The following is a 22,151-nucleotide window of genomic DNA, read 5'->3' on the forward strand; positions in this document are numbered from 1 at the left end:
AAAGTGGGTTTGGGGTGGAGGTTGACAGCTCAAACCCCCTGTAATAACCTCATGACCCCCTAAGGGGTCACAAGCCCAAGTTTGATAACCCCTGGTCTACACAAACAGGCAGATGAGTAGAATCATAGATTATTAGGGTTGCAAGGGACCTCAGGAGATCTAGTCCAACCCCCTGCTCAAAGCAGGACCAATCCCCAAATGGCCCCCTCAAGGATTGAACTCACAACCCTGGGTTTAGCAGGCTAATGCTCAAACCACTAACATGTTTCAAGATATGTTTGCTTAAGTGTTTTGCAGAATTTGGACCTAAATGAGGGAAGAATTTGGCCCAATGTTCTCATAGTGGAGCACATGCCAGCTTTCTACCCAAAATGGCTGTATTTTTTAATTTTCTCCAATCCCAGCATCCAACTCCCAAAAAAAAAAGTCCAGATAATTTCTTCCATGATTAAGAAACTAGATGCAAGTTGAACTGACATTTCTATCACATTACTAACTAGGTATTAGTGAACATAGTGTTAGCCTTGCTTTCACAGGTGAGCATCCATGTTAATGAGCTGCAGGTGCTAGGATTCAAAACCAGGCTGTGGAATCATATCCAATGACTTCTATCTATAGAAATTCACTGTTTTTAAAAAGTGAAAAGCTGCACCAGTGCCTCTGTGTGGGTGTTTAGATGTACATAACTCCTTGTAAGTAGGGTGACCAGATGTCCTGATTTTATAGGATGGTCCCAATTTGGGAGTATTTCTTATGTAGGCTCCTATTACCTCCAAACCCCTCCTGCTTTTTCACACTTAAAGTGGCACCTAGAGCAAGGGCCTTAACTATAAAAACTACCACTTGTAGGATGGCATGAGTTTCAGTAATCACCATCCACTATAAGCCTAGAAGGGGGGGAACAAATCCTCTCTCAAAACTAGGCAACAAGCCAACAATTGTGGGCTCATTGCTTATTGATGCTAGATAAAATCACTAAGCTATGGCAGAAAATGAGAATACTAAAATAGGTCAGATATTTGTAAAAATAGCCCATGTCCCACAATCAAACCACTTCCTGATGGAGAAGTGAAGCTCTGTGCTTTTAGTGGCAGGTGAGCCTAGGCTTTGGTGGCATGAAACAGTTTGTGTGTGACACTGCCCCAGATTTAAGATGTTCAGTAAGTCACCTGACTTAGCTGTGTCTTTATTGCCTTATCTAAAGTAGTAATAACACAACTTTCCAAGTATTTTGCATCTATACCTCAAAGGGTCAAATTTTGTACAGGTTAAATGAACAAGTAGTGCTTGGGAGCTTATACTGATGGACTGGCAGTAGTTACATTTGAAACTGTTTATCATCCCTGTCAACAAACATGTCTTACCCTACAACTAAGAGTAGCTTAGTTATATAAGATTCTGTGTACTCCCCATGTGGACCCACAGTTACACAACCACATATCAGCAATCACAACAAGCTCAATAATACTTAATCAGGTGTTTCTGAAGATGGAGGTGAGCTCAACACTTAACACAGTATTTACTTCCAGATATGTAGTGCACAGGCAGATTGTCTGCTGGGGGTGAAGTAGACTGTTGGCTGTAGGGTCCCTGCCTCATTTGTTGCAGAATTTGGGAAGTGTATAGTTAGAGACAGGGTACTGCAGAAAGAGAAAGGATTGGTCTCATGATTTAGGCAGTTGAATGCCACCCTGAAGAAGTGGATTTTATCCCTACCTCTGCCTGGGTCATGCTAAGCAAGTCACTTAAGTCAAACTTTCCAGAGATGGTGACTAGTGTGGTTCTTGTTTTCTGGTTGGTTGACTGGAGGACCTGGGTCTGGGGGGAATTGGCTGGAGCCTCTACGTTGTTGGGTTATGAGTGTCTGGGAGAAGTATTCATGTAACCCAGTTTGATGTATCCCTGCCTGTGGATGTCTGTGTAAGTGCAGCACCTGCCAGAGGTTTGTAAATTGCCAAAAGCATCACAGGGTGTGAGGGATACCCCAGCTTGGTGGGACAAAGGGCTTGGCAGTCTGACAGTTTCGGTTTCACCCTGCGATCCCCATCACACATTCTAGAATGTAGTACTGCTCACCAGCATTTTTTAGCCAGGTAGGCTGATACAACAAGCCACGCTTTCTGCTTGTCCCCTCGCTAAATGATGTAGAATGTAACTTGGATTGTCCAAAAATCCACTGTCTTCACCTGTAAGCAGAACTCCCTCCTGCTGCCTTATTTCTGTCTATAAATTCCCTCTCTGGAAGATCTCAAGAGTCCCTTCATTAGCATTCAGGTCAGACTGTAAATGAGTGTCCAGTGTGAACCACACAATACTCAATGTACATGTAGCCAGACAGATAGATTAAACATCTCATGCCTGAAAGATACCTGTTTCCCACTCTTTGATGACCAGCCTCAATCACAGATCTTGAGAACATAACTTTCAGCATATATACAATACATTTCACTATGATTATGAGGATCAGTGTGACACAGGCTCTCATAAATCACTTTGCATGCACTCTTTGGGGAACTAATATTTAAATATCAGACCCAGGGGATCTGTATAACCCTTATGCACCCCTGTGCCCTCTGCCAGTGTGTACCAAGACATCCCTGGGTCACACCTGCACATAAGGGGGCTGAATTAAGGTTGAAGAGGAAACCTTAATTCTGGCATTTCCTAACATTTGAGTTCTTGACTGCAACTTCAACATTATTTTAATGTAGGGGTTTTTTGGATGTAATAGATTAAAGAACCTTGTAGTGTCTGTTGTTTTCTCCCTGTGTTGGAAATTATAGCCTATGATCAATTCACCTCTGGACCTTTCCTTCATTAACATAAGTATCGAGCTCCTTAAATTGCTCAGTTTGTAGCATGCTTTCCAGAGATCCAATCATTCTTGTAGTGCATTCCTAAAGCCTTTCCAACTCTTCACCACATTTTTAAAAGCGAGGACACTAAAGCTGAACACGGTATTCCAGCAGTTGGTGCACTGGTGATCTCACTGGACAGTGGTTAAAAACAGGGAAAGAGTTCAATGAAAGGAAAAAAAGAGACATCCTTTGATCAGGATAGAACAGGTGCCACTCTCAGTAAACCAGGAATTGTATTTAAGCCTTCCATATTTTGCTACTTTTGTCTAACAAATTACATCACACAAGGGCAAGAAAATGCAGGGACATAGCTGAAACAGTTTGCGGTGATTAGAGGTGATGTAAGGTTATCCCTTGGTGTCCCATGTATTATACCCTACATAATTTCCACATATATAAAAACTTTCATCCAAGGATCTTCGTGTTTTACAAGTATTAAACCTCATAAAATCCCCATGAAGGATGGACTATCCCAATTTTACAGCTGGGGAAACTGAGGCAGAAAGCAATTATGTGAGTTAGCCAAGGTCAGGCAACAGGCGTGGAGCACAGCTTGAATAGAATCCAGATTTGCTGCATCCCACCCCTCCACTTCAGACAGACAATAATATTTCTTCCCTATAAGTAATACAAGCCTCAGAACATTTGCAAATACATTTAAAACTTATTTGCTTTAGACATTTGGGTCACTGCAGCAAGAGTTAGGGTAAATCAAATAGTGTATCGATCTTGTACAAACAATGTATTCCTAGGGCGTTGGGGGACACTGTTCCCTGGTAGCTATTTTTACATTTTTTCCCCCCAACACTATACAAAAAGAGGCCTTATGGTGAAATGACCCAAAGTACACAAATGGCTGGAAACCACAGGCTTCTTCACTTTGAGCATTAATATTATTGACTGTGAGCATGGATCACAAGTTGTGGTGTTAGTCACCACACAAAAAATCATTAAATGATGTGTCAACAATGATCCAGAAATAAATTCTATATAGAATTTTGCTTAACTAACCACCCAGAATGTGATGGTAATCGCCCCCTCATCAGGACCCAGTCTTTGAGTGGGCTTTACTTAGCAAAGACAACCAGCATTTAACACTAGTCACCACACAGGGACCATGTGAAGAGATGACTTTCCGTTGTGGCAGCCACTTGGCAAGAGTTGACATTGCACCCTCCAGTGGTGACCACTTCATAGGTACTATTAGAGTTTCCCAGAAGGCAGAACAAAGCCACAATCTCCAGTAGCATCTCCACCACTCAGGTCATTACAGTGGGAAATATAGTTTTCTTATGAGGCTGTTTGTTGGATCAGCGGTAAGTAGTTTACTGCAGTTATATACTAACATCCTCCTGATCTGTCTAGATCAAACAGCATGAAGGTGACCCAGCCATCGGCCACTCTCTTAGTATGGTGAGACTATTCAGCTAGTTTTTGCTGTGGAATAATTTGCAGTATTCTTGCTCTTTCCCGGGGCAACTGGTTTTGTTTTATTTTTAAAGCAGGATTGAAAGCGCTATCCTATCGTCCTCCTTTAAGCTTCGAGTAACATTGACCATAAAAGAGTAGGGATAAATCATATGATTCACTCTAAGGGTATGTCTACACTACGGGATTATACCGATTTTACAGAAACCGGTTTTTTAAAACAGATTGTATAAAGTCGAGTGCACGCAGCCACACTAAGCACGTTAATTCGGCGGTGTGCGTCCATGTACCGAGGCTGGTGTCGATTTCTGGAGCGTTGCACTGTGGGTGGCTATCCCATAGCTATCCCATAGTTCCCGCAGTCTCCTCTGCCCTTGGAATTCTGGGTTGAGATCCCAGTGCCTGATGGGGCAAAAAACATTGTCGCGGGTGGTTCTGGGTACAGCCTCACCCCTCCCTCCGTGAAAGCAGCAGACAACCGTTTCGCGCCATTTTTCCTGGGTGAACTGTGCAAACGCCATAGCACGGGAAGCATGGACCCTGCTGAGCTCAAGACAGCAATCATAGATGTTGTAAACACCTCGCGCATTCTCGTGCAGTCTATGCTGAAGCAGGACCTGCAAAACCAGGCGAGGAGGAGGCGGCTACGGCAGCGCGGCGACGAGAGTGATGAGGACATGGACACAGAATTCTCTCAAACTGCGGGCCCCTGCGCTTTGGAGATCCTGCTGGTAATGGGGCAGGTTCTAGCCATTGAACGCCGATTTTGGGCCCGGGAAACAAGCACAGACTGGTGGGATCTCATAGTTTTGCAGGTTTGGGACAATTCCCAGTGGCTGCGAAACTTTCACATGCGTAAGGGCACTTTCATGGAACTTTGTGACTTGCTTTCCCCTGCCCTGAAACGCCAGAATACCAAGATGAGAGCAGCCCTCACAGTTGAGAAGCGAGTGGCAATAGCCCTCTGGAAGCTTGCAATGCCAGACAGCTACCGGTCAGTCGGGAATCAATTTGGAGTGGGAAAATCTACTGTGGGGGCTGCTGTGATGCAAGTAGCCAAAGCAATCACTAAGCTGCTGCTACGAAAGGTTGTGACTCTGGGAAATGTGCAGGTCATAGTGGATGGCTTTGCTGCAATGGGATTCCCTAACTGTGGTGGGGCGACAGATGGAACCCATATCGCTATCTTGGCACTGGAGCACCAGGGCACCCAGTACGTAAACCACAAGGGGTACTTTTCAATGGTGCTGCAAGCACTGGTGGATCATAAGGGACGTTTCACCAACATCCACGTGGGATGGCCAGGAAGGGTTCATGACGCTCGCGTCTTCAGGAACACTACTCTGTTTAAATGGCTGCAGCAAGGGAATTACTTCCCAGACCAGAAAATAACAGTTGGGGATGTTGAAATGCCTGTAGTTATCCTGGGGGACCCAGCCTACCCCTTGATGCCATGGCTCATGAAGCCATACACAGGCAGTCTGGACAGTAGTCAGGAGTTGTTCAACTACAGGCTGAGCAAGTGCAGAATGGTGGTGGAATGTGCATTTGGCTGTTTAAAGGCGCGCTGGCGCACATTACTGACTCGCTCAGATCTCAGCCAAACCAATGTCCCCTTTGTTATTGCTGCTTGCTATGTGCTCCACAATCTCTGTGAGCGTAAGGGGGAGACCTTTATGACCGGGTGGGAGGCTGAGGCAAATCACCTGGCTGCTGATTACGCGCAGCCAGACACCAGGGCAATTAGAAGAGCACACCAGGAAGCAGTGCGCATCAGAGAAGCTTTGAAAACGAGTTTCATCACAGGCCAGGGTACGGTGTGACTGCTGTGTTTGTTTCCCCTTGATGAACCCCCTCCCCTTGATTGACTCATTCCCTGTAAACAACCCACCCTCCCCCTTCGATTACAGCTTGCTTAAGGAAATAAAGTCACTATCATTTAAAAATCATGTATTTTTTATTACTTAATTATAAAAAGAGGGAGAGAACTGACAAGGTAGCCCGGGTGTGGTTTGGGAGGAGGATAGGAGGGAAGGAAAAGGCCACTAAAAAATTTCAAAGTAATGACAGCCTTTTGGTTGGGCTGTCCACAGGGGTGGAGTGGGCGGCTGCACGGACCCTCCCCCCACACGTTCTTACATGTCTGGGTGAGGAGGATGTGGAACATGGTGAGGGGTGAGGGTGGTTATACAGGGGCTGCAGCGGCACTCTGTGATCCTGCTGCTGTTCCTGAAGCTCCACCAGATGCCGGAGCATGTCAGTTTGATCACGCAGCAGCCCCAGCGTTGTATCCCGCCACCGCTGATCTTCCTGCCTACACCTCTGATCTTCCTGCCGCCACCTCTCATCTCGAGCGTCCCTCCTGTCCTCACGTTCACTGGCATCTTTCCTGTAATTTGATACCACGTCCTTCCACTCATTCAGATGAGCTCTTTCATTGCGGGTCACTTCCATGATTTCCGAGAACATTTCGTCTCGCGTCTTTTTTTTCCGCCGCCTTATCTGAGATAGCCTTCGGGACGGAGTAGGGATGCTTGAAAAATTTGCAGCTGCATGAGGGAGGGAAGAAAGGGAGAGAAGTATTTAAAAAGATACATTTTACAGAACAATGGTTATACTCTTTCACGGTGAACAACACTATTCACCTTACATAGCACATGTTATTTGACTACAAGGTCGCATTTTGCATCTTAATATTGAGTGCCTGTGGCTCTGGTGTTAGAGATCTCACAGACGCAGGTCCGGGAAGCAGAATTCAGCTTGCATGTGGCCATGGTAAGCCATTGTCTTCTGCAGCCTTCATATATCCAGGCCCTCCTTTACCAAATAGCAAGCAAAGCCCGTTCAGTGCTGCTTCTTTCCTGTTAACATGCAGCAGCAGAAACCACCCCCCCCCATCCAATTCTCTGGGATGATCGCTTTACCCCTCCTCCCACCGCGTGGCTGGTATCATGGAAGATCACTGCTAAACACCCCCCTCCCCCGCCACCGCGTGGCTGGTAGCAGGGAAGATCCCTGCTAAACACCGCCCTCCCCCCCCCCCACCGCGTGGCTGGTAGCAGGGAAGATCCCTGCTAGCCAAACGTGAAAAAGCTCAGTGCCAATCACCCCCCCTCCCTTCCCCCTGCTTGGCTACCTGCAAGGAAGGATTTCTTTTAAGCAACAGGCAAACAGCTCAGTAGGAATGGCCATCTCTGTCCCCTTAATTAAATTCCGGAATTTCAACCAGGTTACCTTGAATGATATCACTCTCCTGAGGATAACACAGCGAGATAAAGAACGGATGTTGCTTCAGTGCCAGCAAACACCGCCCGGGACCTTACGCAGCTAGGCTTTGTCATGCAATGATACCAGATTACTTGCTACATGCATGGCGTGGTCAAGTGTCCTACCATGGAGGACGGAATAAGGCTGCCCTGCCCAGAAACCTTCTGCAAAGGCTTTCGAAGTACCTCCAGGAGAGCTTCATGGAGATGTCCCTGGAGGATTTCCGCTCCATCCCCAGACATGTTAACAGACTTTTCCAGTAACTGTACTGGCTGCGAATGCATCCCAAGTCCTCAGGGCAAATTAATCATTAAAAAACGCTTGCTTTTAAACCATGTTTTATATTTACAAAGGTACACTCACCAGCGGTCCCTTCCATGGCTTCATTGTCTGGGATAGTGGCTTGGGAGGGCTGGGAGGGTAATTCCGTCAGGGTGAGAAAAAACGCCTGGCTGTTGGGGAGAACGGAGTGCTGTGTGCTCTCTACAAGCTCATCCTCCTCTTCCTCCTCATCTTCCCCGTCTGCAGAATCCTCAGCCATGGCTGAGATTACCACCCCCACCTCGGAATCCACGGACAGGGGTGGGGTAGTGGTGGTGGACCCCCTGAGAATTGCATGCAGCTCAGTGTAGAAGCGGCATGTTTTTAGCCCTGCCCCGGACCTTCCGTTTGCTTCTTTGGTTTTCTGGTAGGCTTGTCTGAGCTCCTTAACTTTCACACGGCACTGTACTGAGTCCCTGGTGTGGCCTTTCTGCATCATGGCCTTGGAAATTTTTTCAAATGTTTTTTCATTTAGTCTTTTGGAACGGAGTTCTGTTAGCATGGAATCCTCTCCCCATACAGCGATCAGATCCAGTACCTCCCATGCGGTCCATGCTGAAGCTCTTTTTCGATTCTCAGGAGACTGCATTGTTACCTGTGCTGATGAGCTCTGCGTGGTCACCTGTGCTGGTGAGCTCACCACGCTGGCCAAACAGGAAATGAAATTCAAAAGTTCGCGGGGCTTTTCCTGTCTACCTGGCCAGTGCATCCGAGTTCAGATGGCTTTCCAGAGTGGTCACAATGGTGCACTGTGGGATACCGCCCGGAGGCCAATACCGTCGAATTGCGGCCACACTAACCCTAATCCGACATGGCAATACCGATTTCAGCGCTACTCCTCTCATCAGGGAGGAGTACAGAAATCGGTTTTAAGAGGCCTTTATATCGATATAAAGGGCTTCGTTGTGTGGATGGGTGCAGGGTTAAATCGGTTTAACTCTGCTAAATTCGGTATAAACGCGTAGTGTAGACCAGGCCTAAGTGGCTGACACCACTTCTTTTCATCTTGTTGCCAAAGAAATCAAAGACAAAGGAAACCAATCAGCATGTTTGGAGGTGGAAAAGCCACATCTGAAATAAATTGTGAGGGAATGGTAGCTACCTGTGTGTACTGTTACCATGTTAAGGGCAAGGCCCATCTTTCAAAGCAATATCTACCTTTCACATTCCTTTCTACAGAGCATCAGTAATAGCCATCACCACCTGACCACGGGGAGGAGTCGGACTATCAACCCCAGCCACCTAGAGTTGGGAGGCCATTTTCTAGTGTGTTTCTATAGAACCATTACTGCTAAAAAATTGCACTGTTAGCTTAACCCTTCCATTGCTGTCAGCTAGATGCCTTGCTAGGGAAGGTTACATTGCATTTCAGCTTATTTGTAAAGGCCTACCATACATACATCAGCTAAGAAGGGGGAAAGACTGCTAACTTGCTAATCATCATGTCCACAAAACAATTTTACTGCACTCTATTTCTCTGTTTGCACAAGATCAGTTCATTCCTAGCACATTTGTTAGTGCAACTAACATTCTATCACAGCAAGCTGCTCTATTTCCACTCAACAAGGCAGAATTAGTGGGTTTAAAGCTACAGAACATCGCCACATCTAAAAGAAACAAGTGAAAAGGGAGCATGGTACACTTTGTATTCTGTGTTGTAATTGAAATCAATGTATTTGAAAATGTAGAAAACAAGCCAAAATATTTATAATAAATGTAAATGGCTATTCTATTCTTGTTTAACAGTGTGTTGTTTGACAGCCCTAGTTTAAACCTGCAAGGGACCTATGCCCCATGCTGCAGATGAAGGTAAAAAGCCCCAGGGTCTCTGTCAAGCTGATCCAGGAGAAAATTCCTTCCTGACCCAAATATGGTGATCAGTGAGACCCTGGGCATGTGGGCAAGACCCAGCAGGCAGGTACCTGGGAAAGAATTCTCTGTAGTAACTCAGCTAGTGTCCTGTCTCTGGCCGTTGGGGATTTTTGCTCCATAACAGCCTGCAGAACATTTTTGTCTGTGCCACTAGCTCTCCCTTCAGAAATGACTGCTCAGCCTTTCACTATTCACGACTGGAAGCTAAGGAGAACCACCTTGCCTAAGAGAGTTAGTAGAATAGTAGGGTTACCAAATTTGAACTTTCAAAAAAGAGGACACTACATTGGGGGGGTGGTAGCCCTGCCCCCATCCACTCCCTCCCACTTCCCACCCCCTGACTGCCCCCCCCAGAACCCCCAACCCATCCAACCCCCTCTGCTCTTTGTCCCCTGATCGCCCCCTCCAGGACCCCTGCCCCTAACCGCCCACCAGGACCCCACCCCCTATCTAAGCCTCCCTTCTCCTTGTCCCTGACTGCCCCCTCCTGAGACCCCCCCAACTGCCCCCCTAGGACCTCACCCCCTACCTGTCCCCTGACTGCCCCGACTCCTATCCACACCCCACCCCCTGGCAGCCCCCTCCCCCCCCCGAACTCCCAACCCATCCAACCCCACCTGCTTCCTGTCCGCTGACTGCCTCGACCCCTCTCCACAACCCTGCCCCCTGACAGGCCCCCACAGAACCCCCAACCCATCCAACCCCCCCGATCTCTGTCCCCTGACTGCCCCCCAGAACCCCCTGCCCCTTCTCCAGCCCCCCAGCCCCCTTACCATGCCGCTCAGAGCAGCGAGTCTGGCTCCACACGGAGCCAGACATGCTGCCACAGACACGCTGCCGTGCTCCCCCGCGGAGCGCATCCCTCCCTCCTCGAGCGCTGCCAGCACGGTGCACTGAGGCTGCAGAGAAGGGGGGAGCAGGGGAGGGGCTCTGGCTGCTGGAGGCCCCAATGAGAGCGGCTCAATCTGGCCCGGCTGCTCTGTCAGCCACGCCACGCTCTGCATTGGGAGGGAAATCCAGGACCTTTTTAGAATTTTACAAAGTCCTCCCAGACGGCTATTTAAAACCCCCAAATCCGGACATGTCCGGGATAAGACTAGCGATGTGCTGCTGGCTGTTGGCTTCTTGTCTTTGCACAGAGGGCAGTCACAGACCTCACTGACGCTGAGTGTTGTGCTCACCACCGGGCTAACTGGAATAATTAAACTGAAACAATAGAAGCCACCTCCAAAGGTGATGGGGTGCATGGCAAAAGCCTGACCAGGAGGATTAGAGGGGTTTCCTCAGGACTGATTGAAAATGCAGGGGCTGGGACATTGGTTGGTAGAGCTGTGTGTGTAAGAAAGAGAAAGCAAACAGAGAGCGGGGAAAGCTAGAGAAGCAATTGTAAGGGTGCCCCTGAGAGGGAATAGAGATGGGGCTTCTTGAGGCACAGGGCTGGCTTAGACGTTATGAGCAAGGAAACTGCCTGCTGTTGTCTGTTTGTTCCCAGGGTCTGCAGGGAAAGAGGACTTTGTGTACATTCTTTGTAAACAAACAGGATTACACCAAATGCCTGACTCATATCAGCAATTTCTCCTCAACCCAACAAGGTCCCAAGGTGGCTTTAAAGCCTATCCATACTCTCACAATCACACACAAGGTCCTACTTGTATAAATGCAGTAATAATGGCCTAAATCAGGGTTTCTCAAACAGGGGTCGACGCTTGTGTAGGGAAAGCCGGTGTGTTTACCTGCCCCGTCTGGAGGTCTGGCTGATCGCGGCTCCCACTGGCCGTGGATCGCTGCTCCGGGCCAATGGAGGCTGCAGCAATCCGCGGCCAGTGGGAGCCGCGATCAGCCGGACCTCCGGACGGGCAGGTAAACACACCGGCCTGGCCCGTCAGGGGTTTTCCCTACACAAGCAGTGACCCCTGTTTGAGAAACCCTGGCCTAAATCATGGAGCTCAGCAATCAGGCACCTTCCTTTGGGAAATACTAATGCCCACAGTCACTGAATCACTGTCAAAGAACTTAAAGTGTATACAAAAGCATCCGACACTCAAATGTCTATTGTACTAGTTCCAGAGATGTACATCAGCTGCCCCCATGCGGTAGACAGCATGTACTCCAAGACAGAATGAGTATGTACTACCTACATCAGCACATATACACCCTGAACTGCTTGGCTTTCTGCCACTGAGATTGTCTTGACATTCTCTTTTTGCTCCCTTCTTTGGGCTTATTTTGGCCGATGTCTGGAGTGGATCATGAGCGTGTATTATAAATCTGAGGGTGAGTGTGAAAGGCCAGCTCCCCTCTGTACCGGATACCAGGGTCTTGACCTCTCCTCACAGGAAGAAGAAAAGATGAGATGAGCTGCAAGCTGTGCCAGACAGAGACATCCCCCCTCTCAGTACCCAGTGCCATTGCCCAAGCAGCGTGCTAGGTTTTAGGACCATCATTGGGACATTCCTCACCCACCAACGATACTGGTACCTGCTCTTGTTGCAACAATCATAGTTACCCCTCCCTGCAACCAGCCAAGTTGAAAGCAAAAGAACCCACACAGTGGTTTGCCAGTTTCACCATACAGAGAAAATCCCTTCCAGGCCCTAACACAGGTGATCAGTCCAACAGCCAGCATCACCAAAGGGATAGTATAAGGGAGGGGCTGAAATAGGGAGCCTGCAATGTCCACCCCATCTGGAAGAAAAGCTGTATCATGCCCTTCCTCCATCAGATGGGAGCCAGTAGTCCAGCCCCACACCACTCCAATTGCCCAGTGGCAGAAGTGATGGGTGGCGAACACCCCAGAGTGTGGATCCTGAAGCAGCAGGTGTTCCCTTGATCCCTACAAAACATAGCACAAGGAAGTGGGGGAGTGAAGCAGCAGCCCCCATCTGCTGGTGGGGAAAGAGGACGCACAAGAAACATTGCCTCCGCTACTACCAGCCAGGATGTCCCCTTACTCCCCAGAGAATGTCTCCACTGCATCTGGCCCACCAAAGCCCCACCCTGGCTAGCAGGCATGTGGCCCCTATTACTATGGTATGTGTGCATACCACAATCCCACAAACATCCGTGGGATTATTCTAACACCCTGGGAGGCTAAAGAAGTACTATTGTTGCTGCTATGTCAATGGGAATCATAGAACTGGAAGGGACCCCGAGAAGTCATCTATTCCAGTCCCCTGCACTTGTGGCAGGACTAATTCCTGACAGGTGTTTGTCTAACCTGCTCTTAAAAATCTCCAATCATGGAGATTCCACCACCTTCCTAGGCAATTTATTCCAGTGCTTAACCACCCTGACAGTCAGGAAGTTTTTCCTAATGTCTAACCTAAAACTCCCTTGCTGTAATTTAAGCCCATTGCTTCCTGTGCTATCCTCAGCGGTTAATAAAAACAATTTTTCGTCCTCTGTCTTGTAACAAACTTTTACATACTTGAAAACTGTTATCATGTCCTCTCTCAGTCTTGTTTTTTCCAGACTAAACAAACCCAATTTTTTTCAATCTTCCCTCATAGGTCATGTTTTCTAGACTTTTAATCATTTTTGTCGCTCTTCTCTGAACTCTCTCCAATTTATCCACATCCTTCCTGAAATGTGGCACCCAGAACTGGACACAATATTCCAGTTGAGGCCTAATCAGCGCGGAGTAGAGCGGAAGAATTACTTCTCATGACTTGCTTACAAAACTCCTTCTAATACCTCCCAGAATGATGTTCGCTTTTTTTGCATCCGCGTTACACTGTTGACTCATATTTAGCCTGTGGTCCACTAACTGTGACCCCCCAGATCCCTTTCTGAAGTACTCCTTCCTAGGCAGTCATTTCCCATTTTGTATGTGTGCAACTGATTGTTCCTTCCTAAGTGAAGTACTTTGCATTTGTCCTTATTGAAGTTCATCCTATTTACTTCAGACCATTTTTCCAGTTTGTCTAGATCATTTTAATCCTATCCTCCAAAGCACTTGCAACCCCTCCCAGCTTGGTATCGTCCGCAAACTGTATAAGTATACTCTGCCATTATCTAAATCATTGATGAAGATATTGAACAGAATCGGACCCAACTGATCCCTGTTGGACCCCACTCATTATGCCCTTCCATCATGACCGTGAGTCACTGATAACTACTCTCTGGGAATGGTTTTCCAACCAGTTTTGCACCCACCTTGTAGTAGCTCCACCTAGGTTGCATTTCCCTAATTTATTTATGAGAAGGTCATGTTGGACAGTAACAAAAGCTTTACTAAAATCAAAATATACCACATCTACCGCTTCCCCCCTATCCACAAGGCTTGTTACCCTGTCAAAGAAAGCTATTAGGTTGGTTTGGCATAATTTGTTTTTGACAAATCCATGCTGACTGTTACTTATCACCTTATTATCTTCTAGATGTTTGCAAATTGATTGCTTAATTATTTGCTCCATTATCTTTCCGGGTACAGAAGTTAAGCTGATTGGTCTGTAATTTCCTGGGTTGTCCTTATTTTCCTTTTTATAGATGGGCACTATATGTGCCCTTTTCCAGTGTTCTGGACTCTCTTCTGTCTTCCATGACGTCTCAAAGATAATCGCTAATGGCTCGGAGATCTCCTCAGTCAGCTCCTTGAGTATTTTAGGATGCATTTCATCCGGCCCTGGTGACTTGAAGACATCTAATTTGTCCAAGTAATTTTGAACTTGTTCTTTCCCTATTTTAGCCTCTTCTGATCCTACCTCATTTTCACTGGCCTTCACTATGTTAGACGTCCAATCACCACCAACCTGCTTGATAAAAACCAGAACAAAGAAGTCATTGAGCATATCTACCATGTCCAAATTCTCTGTTATTATTCCCTCCCCATCCCTCAATGGGCCTACCCTGTCCTTAGTCTTCCTCTTGCTTCTAATGTATTTGCAGAATGTTTTCTTGTTACCCTTTATGTCTCTAGCTAGTTTGATCTCGTTTTGTGCTTTGGCCTTTCTAATTTTGTCCCTACATACTTGTGTTAGTTGTTTATATTCATCCTTTGTAATTTGACCTAGTTTCCACTTTTTGTAGGACTTCTTTTTGATTTTTAGATAATTGAAGAGCTCCTGGTTAAGCCAGGATGGTCTCTTGCCATACTTTCTATCTTTCCTATGCAGTGGGATAGTTTGCTCTTGTGCCCTTAATAATGTCTCTTTGATAAACAGCCAACTGTCTTCTGTTGTTTTTCCCTTTAGTCTTGCTTCCCATGGGATCTTACCTACCAACTTCCTGAGTTTGCTAAAGTCTGCCACCTTGAAATCCGTTGTCTTTATTTTGTTGTTCTCCCACCTACCATTGCTTAGAATCATGAACTCTATTATTTCATGATCACTTTCACCTAAGCTGCCTTCCACTTTCAAATTCTCAACCAGTTCCTCCCTATTTGTCCAAATTAAATCTAGAACAGCCTCTCCCCTGGTAGCTGTCTCCACCTTCCGAAAAAAAAAATTGTCTCCAATACATTCCAAGCTGAGGCAAGGGGAAATTAAGTGATTAGCACAGAAAGCTTATGTCAGTGATAGGAACCCAGAGCTCCTGCTCCCAATCCAGAACCTTCATCATGAGATCATCCTTCTTCTCTCTTACTGAAGTTGACATGGAGGACCAGTCTTAGCGGCAGGAGAAAGGGGATCGCCCTGGGTGGCAACTTGCAGGGTTGCCAAATTAGCATCTGCGGGGAGGGGCGACACCACATCTTTTGATTGACCAATTGGCTTGGGACCACCAAAAACATTTCCTGCCCTGGGTGGCAAAACACGAGGCCAGTCCTGCTCACACATTCTGCTAAAGCTCATGTAGGCCTGGCTCCTGCAGCAACTTATGCCTGTGCTTAACTCAAAACACACAGGACTACGCACATGCTTAAAATTAAGCATCATTATAAGGCATAGCAGGACTGGAGTCTGAGTTACAAGATTTCCCTGGCAAATTATGATCTTGGTGTATCTGATATCTATATGTAATATCCTCTCCAATAGCTTTTGCTATAGGAATATAGTCAATTGTTTTACACTGAGGATAAAACAATATCAAAAGATCCTCTCAAGATGCTCTCCATATAACAATTCCTTCCTAAATATAAAATCTTAGGTTATTAAAGATGAAATCATTTGAAACATCAGATGCTTTTCTTTGCTGTTGTTTTTTCACTGTGCTGAGTGTGAACAGTGGCCTCTCTAGTCTGCTTGACTCCAAACAGAGAGCGAATGTAGTTATGGTCCTGAAGCCCTAGCACAGCCCTGTCATACTTAAAGAGGGAAATAATGAAATATTTTAAAACTACATTGCCTGACACTTTGTTTAAAATGCTGAACACATTTCAATTAATGGAATAAGATTAAGATTTTTTAAAATGTGGCATTGTGTAAATTTGAGGGTAGAATTTTGCAAAGCTCTTAAGTGTTGGCCACACCGGGAGCTTTTCTCATTGATTGTGATGGGAGTAGAGTGATCAATGCAGAAAGCTTTCAAAAATCCCAACCTTTGCATTCCAGTGAGTGCCACTGTACAATTTTTAATTTTCTCAATATTTGTCTGGGGCTTTATAAAGCAAGAAGCTTCTCAGATACCTTCTAAATTTAACTCCCAACATTTAAGTCTTTGTTGATCCAGTGGCACATATTAGAACCAAAATAATAAGATCTATTATGTACTGTTATGTACTGGAAATATAAAAGACTCAAATGGGTGATGTAGATTGCTGTAAAGGACTGATCTGTAGAGCCCTGCAAATATGCGGATATCTGCTTTATATCTGCAGGTTCAGATGTCTGCGGACCATGTTTGTGGATTGGGATTGGATGCATATACAAATTTTGTATCCGCACAGAGCTCTACTGATCAGTCAGATGCTGAGCACCTGCAATTCTTGTAGATTTCAATGGGAGTTCTGAGAATGCAGCACTTCCTTCCCCAGATTCAAATCCCAATAGCTGAAGAATTCAGTCTGTAATTAAGCTTGTACACCACTAGATGTTACTGTTTCTGTACATACAGTACAGCTTGGTGAGCACCTCTTTGCATTGGAAAATAGGCAGTTATTCTGTACCAATTGAAATACATGCATGGCTACATTCACAAAGGTATGTGGGTGTGGTAATGCTGAGCGTTGCCACACCTAACTTTTAGATGTCCAGAAAATCACTAGGATTCACAAAGCCTGAGTTCAGTGCCTAGGCTCCCCATACAATGAATGAAGAGAGATACGCACCTGCGAATGGGATTCACAAAACCCAGCAGGGTCAGCAGCTTATCATCTAAACTAGGCAATGGAAGATGCCAAGCCAAAGTGGGCGGGATATGCTAAACTCTACCCCTCTCTTGGAGATAGGCTCCTTCTTCTGCTTGGGGTCTCAGCTTCTCTCTTGGAGGTAGGTGCTCTCTTGTCTTAGCAAGAAGAAGAAAAAGCAGCCGCCGCCCCCTCATATCTTTTAGCCCAGGTTTTAGGGTACTCACCTGGGTTGTGGAAGACCCCCACTTCAATTCCCCCTCTTGAGTATTGAATGCAGATGTGGTCCCCCTACAGTTTCCATATGTGGTCACCCCACAGCTTCCATATGACGAGCGATTAATAAAACTGGGACTTTTCATCTTGGAAAAGAGATGACTAAGGGGGGATATGATAGAGGGCTATAAAATCATGAGGAGAAAGTAAATGAGGAAGTGTTATTTACTTCTTCTCATAACACAAGAACTAGGGGTCACCAAATGAAACTAATAGTCAGAAGGTTAAAAACAAACAAAAAGAAGTATTTCTTCACACAATGCACAGTCAACTTGTGGAACTCCTTGCCAGAGGATGTTGTGAAGGCCAAGACTATAACAGGGTTCAAAAAAGAACTAGATAAATTCATGGAGAATAAGTCCATCGATGGCTATTAGCCAGGATGGCCAGGGATGATGTCCCTAGCCTCTGATTGCCAGAAGCTGGGAATGGGTGACAGAGATGGATTCACTTGATGATTACCAGTTCTGTTCGTTCCCTCTAGTGGTACCTGGCATTGGCCAATGTTGGAAGACAGGATAACGGGCTAGGTGGACCTTTGGTCTGACCCAGTATGGCTGTTCTTATGTTCCCTACCTGAGGGGAAACAGAATTTTAACTGGGCTCTGCCACCTTTCAGGTGAGTGCCCTAACCACTGGTCATTGGGATATTCTACTGAGGGGCTCCCTCGGTCTCTTCTTTTGAAGCTAAATAATCATGAGTCACCATGTCAGGAGAAAAGAGGGGTAAAGTGAATATGGGAGTGGGGTGGTGGTGGTGAAAGCCCTTAAAAAGGAGGCTTGAAATGGAAGTGTCTATCCAGAAACTGAGGGGCAGCCTCTAAGCAGGAAGCTGTCCATGAAAGGCTGGATCCCCTCTCTGACAGGAGGCATGCTGGGAAACTGTTCTGAGGTACCAGGTCACTCATATTAGAAAAGGGAATGTGTCTGATAAAGAAGTGCAAAGCTGGGGGTTGCATCTTCATTTCTATTTTCTGTATACCCTGTTGGTGTTTGTTTCCCCTCACTCGTTCAGCTTGGAATCAGTGGTTTTCCTATTCAACTTTTTGTTGAGGTTCGCCCCAAGCAGGCCTCCGGGGTGCAGAGTGTGTGGAGTGTGTGTGCCAAAGTGAACTGATAACTGGGGGCTGTTTTCACACTTTTGGGGGTGATGAACCAGAGGGAAAAAGTCTGAGCAGCTGGTAGTTAAGAACTCAGGGGAGACAGATTTGGGGCGACTTGGAACCGGATGGGCTGTTGGGGTCCCCCTGCAAGGAGTGACTAGGCTGGTGAGAGCCCGGGTGAGACTTTATGTTTGAGGGTTGGCGACTGGTGTCAGAGATCTGAGCCATAGCAGCATAGCATTAGGACAGAGGCAGCAACAGAAACGTAGGTGCCTAGGGAACTTTTACTGCAAAAACATAGGCGCTGAGTGATTTTAGGCACTGACAGATTTTGGGGGCAGAGGCGCAGGGGTTTTGTGAATCCCATGGGGCCTGCTTCTGGGATGCAGACACCTAAAGTGGCACTTTTTGTACATCTGGCCCTTACTGTTGACAGTTCAGTTAGCATTGTTCCAAAAGGAATCACTTTGGAATGTTTAGCACAATGACAGAGTTACACTACCAGCCTCCTGCTCAGGGAACCCATACCAAGGACACCGTACTAAGGAAAATGAGAAGGCAACTGAGGATGCGCGGCTCCAGTTGAGCTGGGAGGTGTGATTTCCAGCTTGGATAGATGTACCTGCGCTAGCCATACTCAAGCTAGCCTGCTAAACATAGCTGTGTAACATGGGTGGTGGCTCAGGTTAGCTGCCCATGTACACACTCACCCAGACTCCCTGGGTACGTACTCAGGCAACTAACCCAAGCTGCCTAGAGGAGGGATGGCTCAGTGGTTTGAGCATTGGCCTGCTAAATCCAGGGTTGTGAGTTCAATCCTTGAGGAGGCTACTTAGGGATCTGGGGCAAAAATTGGTCCTGCTAGTGAAGGCAGGGGGCTGGACTCAATGACCTTTCAAGGTCCCTTCTAGTTCTAGGAGATTGGTATATCTCCAATTATTACCTTTTTATTTTTTTTGCCTTCCAGGCTACCCCAGATGCACTGCTATTTTATGCATGCTAGCTCAAGCAGAGCTAGCGCGGGTACGTCTACGCACACTGGGCATCACACCTCCCATCTCAAATGTAGCTGAACCCGTAGCCTAATAAAACCAGTGATGCCGGGTTTCAGCTACCTGCATCTAAACGTGCAAAATGGCTTCATCTCTTTCTCAATAGCTTTTTAAAACAGCTTGTTTTCAAACAAAGAGCTGCTACTGTTGATTTAATCTTAACATAGGAATTTGGTCATGAAGTAATTATAGGTGAGCCAGTAACTAGTAGTCACCACCATATAAACAAGTCCATCATCCATAAGGGAGGAAAGATACTGTAACCTTCAGAAAGAGGAATTAAAAATAAAGGCTAGTCAAACACAGCCTGAAATCAAAAATGTAGGAAGCAGACAAGAGCGGAAGCAGGAAGGGCAAGTAAAAAGCCAGGCTAGTTAAATTGCAAGGTGTAGGAAGTATTTGAGCCAGAAAAATGTAGAAATCCAGGTCACATGAGAGAATGGCCAGTGGATCCATGCAGCCATTAAGTGATTAACTCCACCCTGTCCATGCCCACACTGTTCCAATACTCCAACCCCACGGCAGTTTGGGCTCAGTGAACCTCCACACAGCTATTCTCCATGGTGTGAAGGGGTGTAGACCTCCTCTCTTTGGTTTCAGTAATCCTGCCTTGCTCTCCTTTCCCCACCTGCAAACACACTATTCCAGAGATGGGGGAAAGGTCAGATTTTGCACTTCTGGAGGTAGGAACATCAACCTGAATGATGGAATGTTCCTTGGTTTCTGTTCTTTGACTCCTTCATGGCCTACCACTTAGTTTCTCTGTGTTTCAGTTCTCATTTTTAAAATGAGGATTAGAGACATATGCCCCACCCTACACACAGGGGTGTTGTAAGACTAAGGGTATGTCCACACTACCCGCCGGATCGGCAGGTAGCAATAGATCTATTGGGGATCGATTGATCACATCTCATCTAGACGATCCCGCGCCGTGAGGATGGGAGGTAAGTCAAAATAAGATACGTCGACTTCAGCTATGCTGAAGTTGCATATCTTACATTGAACACCCCCACCCCCCCCCCAATGTAGACCAGCCCTAAGTGAGTTGCTACAGCAATAGGGACCATTTAAGTATCTTACACCGAATTTTTGCCCCCTCCATACAAATTCCAGTTTCTTCACTGCTTCTGTGATATTTATCAACCTGATGTACAGTTGGTTGGACTCTGAAATAGAACACAGCTCAACAGTTCAGACTTAGCAGTCTGAATCACAAGCAAAGAAAACACAAAGCAAAGGGCAAGGAGAGGGTTTTATAATTGTGATCAGCCTGTGTTCTCAGCATTTAATTTAAAGCAGAGCACGGTTTCTTAGTGCCTGTAGCAATCATCCTGCTCAAGGAAATGAAAATATACTTAGTAAGCTAATACATGTGAATCTGTTTGGGGGGGATATTTATTTATGAGCCTGGCACTTCAGGGTGTTTAGAGGGTAATTTCAAACTGTGAGGACTGTGCTGTGTAAATTTAGAAGCCATTTTTCTAAATGTCAAGTATTTATTACATGAAAAATCATTTTGAGTGCGGAGCAGCTCTCCTCGGAACTGTAATGCATTTTGGGGAGGGCTTTGTGGATGAATAGAAATAATCTTTGAGAAGGGACAAGGAAATGTTTTGTGTGAAATTGCATTGTGTGTGTAGTAACAGGAAAAAATGAATAGGGCAGGATGAGCAGACAGATATTTTTCTCTGCCTCCTGCTCTGGGTCAAGGTAACCCAGTGTAAAATATAACTGGATCTGGCTTTCAGGAAAAGGCCATGACGTATGTTACTGTGCCTGATAATATCATAAATTCTAAGAATTAATTGAACCAAGGTGAAAATCATAGCAAGGACTGGGCTCACAAAGGTGCTTAGGCACCCTAAGTCTAACATTTAGGTGTCAATGACATTCTCAAAGCTGCAGCTCAGCTGCCACCTAACCCTATAGGTGCCCAAATCCCCATGGTGCCTAACTTTCCACTGGTGGGGATGTGCAAAGCTGCCTAAGTCCTGATGCTGCCCTGCCATTAAGGAGCAGCTCTGAGTCCTAGAACAAGCCAAAAGGAATTCTCAAACTAGGCATTCTCCCACTATCTCACCAACAGGACTCCAGCCCGTAGGTATGCTCAGAGCAGGCCTACAGGCTCAGGCCCTGCCCAAAAGACAGTGGACATGTGTATGTCACCAGATTACCCAGCACCCCAGTGGTTAGAGAATTCACGTGGGATATGAGGGACCCCGTTTGAATTCCCCCCTGCCTGATTTAGAGTACAGACTGGAACCCAGGTCTCCCATATCCTATATTTGCTGCATTCAGTTTTCTTTCCAAAGCCCTGATGTCTTTCTTGATTACATGGTTGATTGATTGATAACACTTCCTTATTTACTTTCTCCACACCAGTCATGGTTTTATGGCTCTATAAATATTTCCATTCCACTCTTCCTACAGCATTTTTTCTTCACTGATAACACATCCCTCCATCTTCATTCCCAACCACTATTTCATATGGACTCCCATGCTGCCATGTCTCCCTTGATGATTCCTCGCAGGTTTGGTTTTATCACTGGTTTCTCTCCTGAATAGAAATTACCTTACACAGCATAGACGTCTAGCCCTCATGATCTCCATGCACAGAAAGGAATACTATTTACATGCTTATTTCATACTGGACTGCCTGGGAAACTTCAAAATCCATTCTTCATAGCAGTTATTGCTTACATCAGGGTCTCTCTCTTGTATAGTTGGGCACTTAATACTGTGCGCTTTA

This window comes from Mauremys mutica, chromosome 2 (genome assembly GCF_020497125.1).
Source record: "Mauremys mutica isolate MM-2020 ecotype Southern chromosome 2, ASM2049712v1, whole genome shotgun sequence".
Taxonomy (NCBI): domain Eukaryota; kingdom Metazoa; phylum Chordata; order Testudines; family Geoemydidae; genus Mauremys; species Mauremys mutica.